This window comes from Canis lupus, chromosome 13 (genome assembly GCF_003254725.2).
Source record: "Canis lupus dingo isolate Sandy chromosome 13, ASM325472v2, whole genome shotgun sequence".
NCBI lineage: Eukaryota > Metazoa > Chordata > Mammalia > Carnivora > Canidae > Canis > Canis lupus.
The window spans coordinates 62,543,200-62,555,642 of record NC_064255.1 but is presented as its reverse complement, the minus strand read 5'-3'; positions in this window follow the sequence as shown (position 1 = coordinate 62,555,642).

The window sequence follows — 12,443 nt, the reverse complement described above, 5'->3', positions numbered from 1 at the left end:
GAGTCCCGTGTCGGGCTCCTGGCATGGAGCCTGCTTCTCCCTCTGCCTGTGTCTCTGCCTCTCTCTCTCTGTCTATCATGAATAAACAAAAATCTTTAAAAAAATATTCTTCATAGGCACAGGGGATGGGGGAAAATGGGGAGATGCTGGTCAAAGGGTATAAACATCCAGTTGTTAGATAAGTGACTTCTGGGGATCTAATATCTAGCATGTGACTATAATTAATAATAATGTACTATATATTTGAAAGTTGCTAAAGGGACTAGATTTTAAATGCTATCACTACCCCCCAAAAAAGGTAATAATACGAGGTGATGAGGGTGTTAGTTATCTTTATTGTGGTAATCATTTTGCAATACAGTCTCTTATGATTTTTACCATTGTAAAAATAGTATGAAAGCAATACAATACAATAGTATGAAAGCAATACACATTCAGTGGAAACAATATTTCAAATTTTGAATTCAATTTTTTCCCCAGGTTAGTGATATGCAGTACAATACTCTATCATGATACTGGGCAGTGACAACATGCGACAGCTGCCATCAGCCGTGTAATCATGAGGCTAAACAGCCAGTACACTTATAATCATTCTGTACCAATATAGCCATTCTGCTTTTCAATTTTAGTACAGTGTCCAATACATTATATGAGATATTCAACAATTTATTATAACATATGCTTTATGCTAGATCATTTTGCCAACTGCAGGCTCATAGAAAGTGCTCTGAGCGCATTTTAGACAGCATAGGCTAAGCAACAATGTTGAGTAAGTTAGGGGTATTAACTACATTTTCACCTTATAATATATTCAACTTTGGCTTGTTTTATCTGGACATCATTCCATCATAAATTGAGAATAATCTGTATGTATGTGTATCAAATCATCATGTTGTATATCTTAAACTTAACACAATGCTATGTGTCAATTATATCTCAATGAAGCTGGAAAAAATATATTCTTCAGAAGTAAAAAAAAAAAAAGAAATGGCATGAGGGACAGATGTAGTCAATAAACTGGTTAAAATTCATGAATATGTGTAGAATAACTATTGATATTTTTAATATGCTGATAATCAGTAGTAAGCAGTTTGCCTTTGTTTTTCTCTAGTATATTCAGATTTATTTTTCAAATTAGCTTTTAAAGTCTATTTTGTAGAGCCACCAGTATAATAAAACTAATTTGTCAGTTAATACATGTCTTAGATTTTTATGTAATTTTATTTATTTATTTATTTTTTAAGATTTTATTTATTTATTCATGAGAGACACACAGAGAGAGAGGCAGAGACATAGGCAGAGGGAGAAGCAGGCTCCATTCAGGGAGCCTGATGTGGGACTCGATCCTGGGACTCCAGGACTACACCCTGGGCCAAAGGCAGATGCTTAACCACTGAGCCATCCAGGGATCCCTGATTTTCATGTAATTTTAATTGTTTAATGCTCTACTTCATTCTTAAAAGTATCTAAGTTTGGCCAAAAAATTATATGGTCCCTCCAGGCATTAAGTTTAATGGTGACTGATACCATTCCACTGCCACCCCTTTGTTCTCAGACCTCTGCGTTCTGTTATTAGGAAAAACAGTATTTGAATTTTGTGACACAGTATTTCCCAACTTGTACCATGTATAATAAATGAGTTCTTCAATAAATCATTCCGCATTCTACAAAGTCATTGCATTATAGTTCAGTAATCACATGGGTTTGTAAACCATTTAAAGCCTGTGATCACATGGTTGTTATTATTTTGCCTTAGCTCATTTAGAGTAAAATTAGTTCTTTGGTCAGATGCAATGTTGTGTGAGCTTCTCTAATGGTGAATAGGCATTTTGTCATTTTATAAATAGCACTGCTAGAGGAAGTATGGCAATCAAGAAAGACAAATACAACTGTACAAAAATGATCCATTCTAGGAGAACAAATTAATGCTGTCTCTATGATGGAAGAAGTCTAATGAAATCAACCTGCCACCAGAGGCTGACTGGTTCCCCTAGTATATGATACTTCAAGTGTATATAGCATTGGTTTTCTACTGCTGGAAGATTGGGCTCCCAACTATAGCAATAGACGGGTCAGTCTTTCAGTAGAGAAGACCATGTTGTTCTGAGATCATAAATAGCTTCTATCTGACCTTGTTCAGGGAACCATTGAACAAGCACTGCCTACCTGAAAGAAAGAAGCTAACTAACTGTTAGCCACAGTAGAGGTTATATTGACTACCTAATTAATGATAAACCTCCCCTGGTAGCCTCTTTTGTTGTTACTGTTGTTAGTATTTACATGAGATAGAAGTATCCTCATACTCTGTTACTTTGGGAGTTCTATCCGCATATTGCTTCTCTAAATTTATTTATCCCTAAATCTTTCAGTCTTGTTTTTCACATGTCCCAATCTGTCCAGCCATATTATTAACCATTGCCCATAAATAGACACGGGACATTGCTTGGACACAGTAAGCAAATTGGAAAAAGAGATACATTGATCAAAGTTCTTCCCACTGGAGGATTTTCTCTTCTGTGTATATTTCAATAGCCTCTGAATGACTGCAGTGCTATAGCATTCTGCTTCTGGCAGGGGCAGGCTCATTTTCCAGAACTATCTGCAAACCAGGCTTGAATTTTTACTTCCTAAATCAACTGATAATAGAGAATTCCCTTTGGTTGATGCAATGGTGATAATGTAGAAACAGTAGGCAGCTGGTAATGTGAACCACCTACTTGGTCATGAAATTTACCAGTAGCTTCAGGACTAGCTTTGTTCCAATCTTCTATATTGTCACTTCCAGTTGATTTTGCAGTGATCCTGGATGTATTCAGCTTTATGGTTCGTAGGTTACATAGAATCCAGTTTGTGATGATCATCCAAGAAGACCTCAAGGTGTTAAGTCTCTACCAGGGCTCACAAAGCAAACCAGGGACTGTTTCTCAAATGGAGAGTAGTTTATTGTTTGGCATCGATCCAAAGCCCTAGGAGCCTACATTGTGATTCTCCTAATGGGTGAGACTGGCCACCAGCTCCAAATAGCATCTTGACCTGTTTTTGACACTTAATTACTGGTCTTGTTACAGCCTATGCCAGCTAGAAGGGTTTCTTGCTTTTGAGGACCTTTCAAAGTTGGTAACTTTCATTAAAGAGATTGAAGTAGTACATCCAATTGTAGCATATGCAACTTAAAAAGAATTCAGAGGCTCATCAAGTGTTCTCTCTCTCTCACTAATATGGGTATAAGGTGCAAAACTTTTCCTATTCCATTGGAAAGAATATCTTGAGATGTTCAAGACTGCCTGATCCCCAGAAATTTCAGTGAGGTTATAGTTACCTCGATTTCATTGTAGTTTATCTCCCATTTTCTGAAATCTAGTCACTAAGTCCAACGAGCACATCATAAAAGTAGTTGGCCAGTGTGATGTTATATAGGATTATGAGATAGTGAAATGGTAAAAATCTCTGTAGAATAGTTTCCAAACCAGAGCTGGAGAACTAAAATAGATCAATGAAAATAATTTGTGTTCTGACAAGGTAAAAAACACGCATCCTTTGGAGAACTCTTCTTATCAAGATAGAGGGGGGAAAAGCCAGATTAGAAGCCATATTCTAAAGCTGTTACTAAAGTCACTATTTATGGCAACCCTGATTATTCTTGTGAGCTGCCTATCTATTTAAATCCTAAGGAGCGGGGTATCCCTGGGTGGCTCAGGGGTGTGATTCTGGAGTCCTGGGATCAAGTCCCACTTCAGGCTCCCTGCATGGAGCCTGCTTCTCTCTCTTCCTGTGTCTCTACCTCTCTCTGTTTGTGTGTGTGTGTCTCTCATGAATAAATAAATAAAATCTTTAAAAAAAAATCCTAAGGAGTTTTATGGTCAGTTTGCCATTACCAAAGAATGTTTTCATTCTCAATATCATTGTATTAGTACATTGACAGCAATCATGCCTGCCTTGCCTCTATTGCTTAAATGCTATGATTTGATCTTTGTTACTTTGGGATAACATTTTTTTAAAAGATTTTTTTTATTTATTTAAAAAAAATCAGAGAGCCTCTTTATAGATCCTCAATAGCATTTAAAAATACTTTTTGGCCCTAGCCTTCACATGTAAGATACTAGAGTGCTGAGCCTTTAAAGACTGTTATCCCTTTCATCACAGTCTCCTCAATATCTTACTGAAGAGTGTATCCTCTGGGCCTTTTTGGGAGACAGTGAGCAGTAGGAGAAAAAGTGAATATGATAAATCAATTCAAGTTTTCCTATCTCCTTAAGTCTTTCTATTCTTTCCTCTACATTTTACTAAGGAACTTCTGATCTCAAATCCACTTGACATGTCCATCAGTGAAAACACATTTCAGTCCCTGAAGCAAATGAATGATTATAACTACTCTAAAAGAATTATAAGTACATTAATTTAAAAATTCTGTATCAATAAATTTTACTCTATAAGAAGTGCATTTATTGAGATGAGTATTGGATGAAGAATGGAATTCTTGATTCACTGTATTGTACACCCGAAACTAACAAAACACTGTATATTAACTATACCAGAATTAAAATAAAATAAAATAAAATAAAATAAAATAAAATAAAATAAAATAAACAGATTTGACTGTATCTAAAACTGTGTTCCTTTATTCTTCATCTTTATACACATTCCCAGTTTTCTGGAGGTGCAAATTAGCAAAATCTTGCCATTAATTTGTACATAGACCTTTTCTTCATGGATTAGGACTCTAGACATAGGTCTCAACTGGATATAAGAAATGGTAGAGATAAAGCAGAAAGTAACTTCCTCCAGTGAAGTTGCTACAGGGATTCCACGCAGAAAGAAGGCAGTCTCAACATAAAGGGAAAGAAGGCTCCTGGGAAGGAAGACTCTGAGAGATTTGGTGTTTTGTGGACCTCAAAGTCATCTGAATTTACCCAAATGTTCTCAGGGTCCCACTATATCCCAAATAGTCCCTGATTTTTACATATAAGTCCCAGACATCCTAAAAATTCAACTTTTATATTAATTCTGCAATTTGGTAGAGGAGATTCAATATCTTATTTTTTTATAATTGTCCTGGACCTAAAGATGCAAGAGTTTCTTTTACAGTAATTATAGAAGCTACCCAAATCTCTAATCATGTCTGTAGAATTTAAAACTCCGAGTTTGCCATGGTCTGTATTTAAGCCTTTTTGGTACAGTTAAAAGCAGACAGCCCACCCCACAAACCTTATTTTCCTCATTCTCACTGAAGTCTGTGGTCTGCCAAAGTCTTGCCTTCAGTAGGCACTTCAATCCAGGTATTCACAAGTGATCATTTAAGTAACATATTTTCTGGGCCCCACCCACTGATGCTAAGATTCTTGCTTCCTTAAAACTTACCCAGGTCAGATAATCAATCACAGGTTCCCATTTTCTCAAGAGAATGTTGTCTACAGCCACTCTTGTTACTACTCTATTGTCAAAGGTAAGTTGAAAAGAGCAGAATTCAGTGTAGTTTAAGCAGAAAGGGATATGTTACAGGACATTAAATGGCTTATTATTTTAATGCACAGATGAAATGGATATTACGTGAGTTTCCAGAGTTAATACCCAAAGTCACACCTCAGAATAGGGCCAATAATGGTGCTACTGCTACCGCCAAGATCAGGAAGGTATCTACCAAGTTTAAGTCATAGCTAAAGCATCCAGCTCCAAAACTATTCTACCTATGTTGCTAAAGCTTTGGGGATGGGAAATCACACCATCTTGGTTAAAATCTGAAAACTTCCTGCCAAATCTTGAAGTCTGTTTCAGAAGCTCCTGCCAAAATTTCTACCTGCAAAAATTCATGTCCCATACTGTTTTTATCTTTACTCAGTTCTAAGTCTTTCATAATTTGTATCTGATTGGAGGAACCTATATCAGATCTGGACCTCTATTTGCAAGGCAAGCTGAGAAAAGTAGTTTTTAGTTTTCCAATATCTTCTGTACAGGACAAGACAATAGGTTAGACCTTTCTAATCTCTCTCATGTTCCTCTGTTAGTTCTTTGTTCAGTGGTCATTTTTAGAATACAGCTTCTCCTAATTATTTTGTGGTAGATTACAAGTCTCCCTCACACTGAGAGCTTTCTATCTCTCTTTTGTTTTTTATTTCTCTGTATGTTTCATTCTCCAACTGGAAAAAAAGCTAACTGTGGGTTAAAGTTTAGTTTATTATGTTAATATCTCGGGCCCCACTAAAAAATATTCATTAAACAAATAAATGAGGTGCGCCTGGGTGACTCAGTTGGTTAAGTGACTGACTCTTGATTTTGGTCCAGGTCATCTCAGAGTCCTGGGATCCAGCCCTGCTTTGGGCTCCATGCTTGGTGGGGAGTCTGCTTGAGGATTTCTCTCCTTCTCCCTTTGCCCTGCTCACACATGCTCCAAAGTTCTCTCTATAATATAAATAAAGATCTATAAACTAATGAATGAATGAATGAATGATGAGCCAGCAAATTCACTAGATTCATTGCAGGTATCTTTGGTTATGTGGAATTTTTTTTTTTTGGTGTACTAAAATTTATCATAATTTTTCTTTTTTGATTATGTTTGTTGTATCTTGCTTTAAAAGTCCTATTCTCTTGGGAATCCCTGGGTGGCGCAGCGGTTTAGTGTCTGCCTTCGGCCCAGGACATGATCCTGGAGTCCCAGGATCGAGTCCCACATCAGGCTCCCTGCATGGAGCCTGCTTCTCCCTCTGCCTGTGTCTCTGCCTCTCTCTCTCTCTCTCTCTCTGTGTCTCTCATGAATGGATAAATAAAATCTTAAAAAAAATGTTTTAAAAAAAGTCCTATTCTCTCCTGTGACTATATACATATATAAACACACACAGTATAATATACTATATATACTATATATATGTTACATGTAATTCTAAGGGTTATAAACTTTTGCTTTTTAGAAATGGGAAGATTGTCCATGCTTATGGATTAGAAGGCTTAAGTGTTAAAATGTGCATGCTACCTAAAGTATCTGAAGATTTAATGCAATCCCTATTAAAATACCAACAGCATTTTTCACAGAACAAGAACAAATAATCCTAAAATTTGTATAGAACCACAAAAGATACTGAATAGCCAAAGCAGTCTTAAGATTAAGAAGAAGAAACCTGGAAATATCATCATTTCAGATTTCAAAATATACTACAAAGCTACAGTAATCAAAACAGTATACTATTGGCATAAAAATGGACACAGATCAATAGAACAGAATAGAGAGATAAACCCACACTTATATGGTCAGTTAATCTACAACAAAAGAGACAAGAATATACAATGGGGAAAAGACGGTTTTACAAATAGTCCTGGGAAAACTGGACAGCTGCATGCACAAGGATGAAACTGGGCCATATATACCATACACAAAAATAAACTCAAAATGGGTTAAAAACCTAAATTTGGGACCTGAAACCATAAAATCCCTAGAAAAAAACATAGAAGTAATTTATTTGACAATGGCCTTAGAAACATTTTTCTAGATATATCTCTTCAGGCAAGAGGAGGCAAAAAGCAAAGTAAACTATTGGGACTATACTAAAATAAAAAGCTTTTGCATGGTGAAGGAAATCATCAACAAAACAAAAAGGCACCCTACTAAATGGGAGAAGATAGTTGCAAATGGTTTATCCACTAAGGGATACTATCCAAAATATATAAAGAACTCCGACAATTGAGTGTTGGTGAGGATGTGCAGAAAGAATATTAATGCACTGTTGGTGGGGATGCAGTAACTGTGGAAAACACTATGGACATTCCTCAAAAATTAAAAATAAAAATACCATATGAACCAATAATTATGATACTAGGTATTTACTCCCCCAAAATGAAAACATTAATTCAAAAAGATATATAGACCTGTTTATTGCAGCATTATTTACAATAGCCAAAATACGGAAGCAACCCAAGTGTCCATCAATAGATGAATACATAAAGAAGTGGTACACACAGTTATACACATACACTCAGTAAAATATTACTCCGTTATGAAAAAGAATGAGATCTTGCTATTTGCAACAACATGGATGAACCAAGTTGGTATAATGCTAAGTGAAATAAGTCAGTTAAAGAAAGTCAAATATCATAATTACACTCATATGTGGAATTAAAAAAAAGAAAACAAATGAACAAACAAAGAAAAAAAGACACAATTAAACAGACTCTTAAATACAGAGAATAACCTGATGGTTGCCAGAAGGGAAATGGGTGGGAGAATGAGAGAAATAGGTAAAGTGGATTAAGAGGTACAAACTTCCAGTTATAAAATAAGTCACAGAAATGAAAATAGTCAATCAGTTTGTAATAATGTTGTTTGATGACAGAGGGTGACTACACTTACTGTGGCGAGCATTGAGTAATATACAGAATTATGGAATTGTTTTGTTGTACACTGGAAACTAGTATAATATAGTATGTTAATTATACTTCACTATTTTTTTAATTTTGAAGAAAGGAGTGAGGGAGGAAATAATGGGTAATTATAAAGATTAAATAGTTTGAAATAAAAACTATACTCTAGGAAGTAAGAATATTTTAAAATTAAAAAAAATTTTTTTTTACTTAAAAAAGTAAAATGAGGTATGCCTGAGTGGCTCAGTTGGTTAAGCGTCTACCTTCAGCCCAGGTTGTGATCCCAGGGTTCTGGGATTGAACCTCACTTGGGCTTCTTGCTCAGAACAGAGCCTGCTTCTCCATCTGCTGCTCTCCTTGCTCCTGCTCTCTCTCTCATATAAATAAATACAACCTTTAAAAATAAAGTGAAATGATTGTTGATATAGTTGGAGTAATATTAAACACATCTGTTACCATTTTCTACTGGTCGCCCTTTTTTTTGTTCCTATTTTGTCTTCCACAATTTTTCTGTCTTTTTCAATGTTAATTGTGCATTTCATTTGATTCCATGTCTCTCATGTCTTCGCATATCAATGAAGTTTTATATTTTTATTTTATTATATTTTTTAACTTTTTTAGTGGTTTCCCTAAAATTTCCAACATACAACTAATCCAAGCCCAAATAACACTATACTACTTCATGGGTGGTGTGAGTACGTTTTAACAGAATATTCCTAATTCTTCCCTCTCATTCCTTGTATCATTTCTGTCATTCATTTCACTTATACACACATATATATATGTACACACACACACTCACACATTAGTATACAGAATCAAATACTTTGTTGATATTACTATTTTGAACCAACTGTTTTCTGTCGAATCAATCAAGAATAAGAAAAAATGTAATTGTTTTTCCTTCAATTCACTCCTCAATGAATTTCTTTATGCAGTTTCATGTTTCTGGTCTATATTATTTTCATTCTCTCTGAAGAACTTTTAAACAGTTCTTACAAGGAAGGTCTACTGGCAACACATTCCCTCAATTATTGTTTGTCTAAGAAAGTTTTTTTCCTTCTCTTCTGCAGGATAATTTTGCAGGGTACAGAATTCTAGGTTGGTGAGGGTACTTTTTCTCAATGTTTTAAATAATTCACTCCACTCTATTTTTGCTTGCAGGGTTTCTAAAGAGAAGGTGAACATATTTCTTATCTTTGCTCCCCTGGAGATAAGATATTTCTTTCCTTTACTTCTTTCAAGACATTTTCTGTATTTTTTATTTTCTTCAGTTTGAATATGATATCACTAGGTATAGGGGTTTTTTGCATTTATCTCACTTAGTGTTTTCTGAGCTTCCTGGATCTGTACCTTGGTGTCTGACATTAGTTTGCGGAACTCACCTCAGTCATCATTGCTTCAAATATTACTTCTGTCACTTTCTTTCTTTATTCTCCTGGTATTCCCATTAAATGTATTTTCCACCTTTTGTAATCGTCCCATGGTCCTTGGATATGCTGTTCTGTTTTTTTTCTTTTTTTCCAGTCTTTTTTCTCTCTGTTTTTCAGTTTTGGAATTTTCTATTGTTATATCCTCCGGCTCAGCAATTCTTTCTTTAGCTGACTCCAGCCTACTTATGAATCCAACAAAGGCATTCCTCATTTCTGTTGGTGTTTCTTTTTTATTCCTTCTTAGAACTTCCACCTCTGCTGACACTATCCATCTGTTGTTGCATGTTGTATACTTTTGCCATTAAAGCTTTGAGCATATTGATCATATATTTTTGTTAAAATTCTTGGCCTACTAATTCCAACATTTCTGCCATATCTGACTGGTTTTAATGACTGTTCAATCTCTTCAAACTGTTTTTGGTTTTAGTATGATTGCAGATATTCATTGAAAGTGGACATGATATATTGGGTTAAAGGAACTATAATAAAATAGGCCTGTAGTAATGCAGGATAGGATGTAGGGGAATGGTTAGTGTTCTATAGTTCTAGGATTAGGTCTCAATTTCAATAGAGCTTCTTAGCCTCTAACCTTCTCACTCCATCTCACATGGGACAGTATGGCCAGAGTAAGTGGGCATTAGGTTAGACTCTGATAAAACCCCAGTGGGTTAGGTTTCAGTAAAATACTTTCTTCTGAGGACAGGTACTGTTAGGAAGAACATAATGCTCTGGTGTATTTCAAAATGGTTACTTTTCAAAGTATTAGTAATACCAAATTTTCCTCCAATATTCATTGTGAGGACATAATTGGGCTCCTGGAGGTAAAAGTCATCAAAGTATGGGATCCCCCTATGATTGCATCCAAACACTGGTTGCCATGAAGATTTCTGCTCCAGTAAATTGTGATTTTCTATTTGTCTGTGTCTCCAACTTGGGGGGAAGTTATTGGCCCTATGACCTCATTTCTCTGACAGATCTAAGAAGGGTTGTTGATTTTGTTTGTTCGGTTTACTTGTTTGTTGTTAGGATGGAGTGGCCACCTCTAAGCTCCTTACATGCCAGACTAGAACCTCTGCCTATTTTTAAAACCTAGTGTTACATGTGAAATTCAAAAGGTTGGTTATAATTTACCATATTTCCTGGGTTAAGTTATGTGATATAAAATATTTGCATATTTGAGGATTCAAGGTCACTGGGAGAGTTCCTTATACGTCAAAGGTTTATACTATTTCTTGCATATAGCATTCAAAAATTTCGGAATGAGCTATACTTTGTGCTCTGCATAGTGTATATTACATAGTAGTTTAAAAATGTCTGTAGAATAATCAACAAATGAATCAATCAATCAGTTCCTTGGGATTCTTTCTAGTATTACCAGACCAAAATTTCTAACGAGTTCAATTTGTCCTGACAATGATACATGCCAGGAATTGTTCTAATTTTTAATATTTCTGCTAGTTATTAATATACTTGATTGCTCTAAATCTGAACTTTGAAACTGTTTATTTTGCTGTTCAATTTGAAAGTAAAAACACAGGGAATCACAAATCTCTTTATAGAAGCTGTTCTATGAAATAACCACTTTAAGTTCTCCAAACTAACATAAAAATTGTGAAACTAACGAATGTAAAATGGAGAACAAAAATTAAATGTGTGTATTTTGTTTAATAATCAATAGTTAGTGCATATTATTTCATTGTAGATTATCCTTGGCATATTTTAAATCTCAGACTGGCTTTCTCTTGCTATATAGTAATCTTTAAGTTTTCCCCATTCCTATATTCCTCTTTACCCAACCTAGAACTAATACAAAAAGCAATATGATTTTAATTTTAACCTAAATAAACCTTAAGATATGAGACATACTTTTGAAAGAGAATTTAATGTAAAATATATATTCATTACCCAATACCTTTAATTAAATTTGAATTGCGTGGCAACTGTGTTCTACTGAAGCGACCACTAGTTAATTACTATTTGGTAGTATTACTATAGATTGTCATCCCTCTAGCCCCCAGCTTAACTATTTCTTACTTGGCTCTGCTTTCAGAGCACTAGACTAAGAAAATTATAAAAGAGTGATCAGAGGGCAAAAGTGACCTCAAAATCATATTATATGAGGAGTAACTGAAAAGAAGGGAAGAAGACTAGGGTCTTTGGATGATAGCAATTAAAGGGAGGCAGATTTCATCTCAACATCTGTCTCAAGATTATTTCATGTGGTCTGTAATGCCCTGAATGATTTGGCTTCTGCTAACTTCTCTAGCCTCTTCTTGCAAAAATTGTTCCATTCCCTTTACATTTCAGCTTTTTTTTTCTAAGATTTTATTTCTTTATTCATGAAAGACAGAGAGAGGCAGAGACATAGGGAGAAGCAGGCTCCCTGAAGGAAGCCTGATAGAGGACTCATCCCAGTACTCTGGGATCACAACTTGAGCTGAAGGCAGATGCTCAACCACTAAGCCACCCAGGTGCCCCATGTGTTTCAGCTCTTTTCACACAATTTGCTACCTCCCTTTTCAGGACTTTTGTACACATATTACTTTTTTTTTTTTTTTTACATATACTACTTTGGCCAGCGATATTCTCTATTTTATTTTGCCTAAGTAATTTCTATTATAGATCTCAGTTCAAACATTATTTTCTCAGGAAAGCTCCACCCTC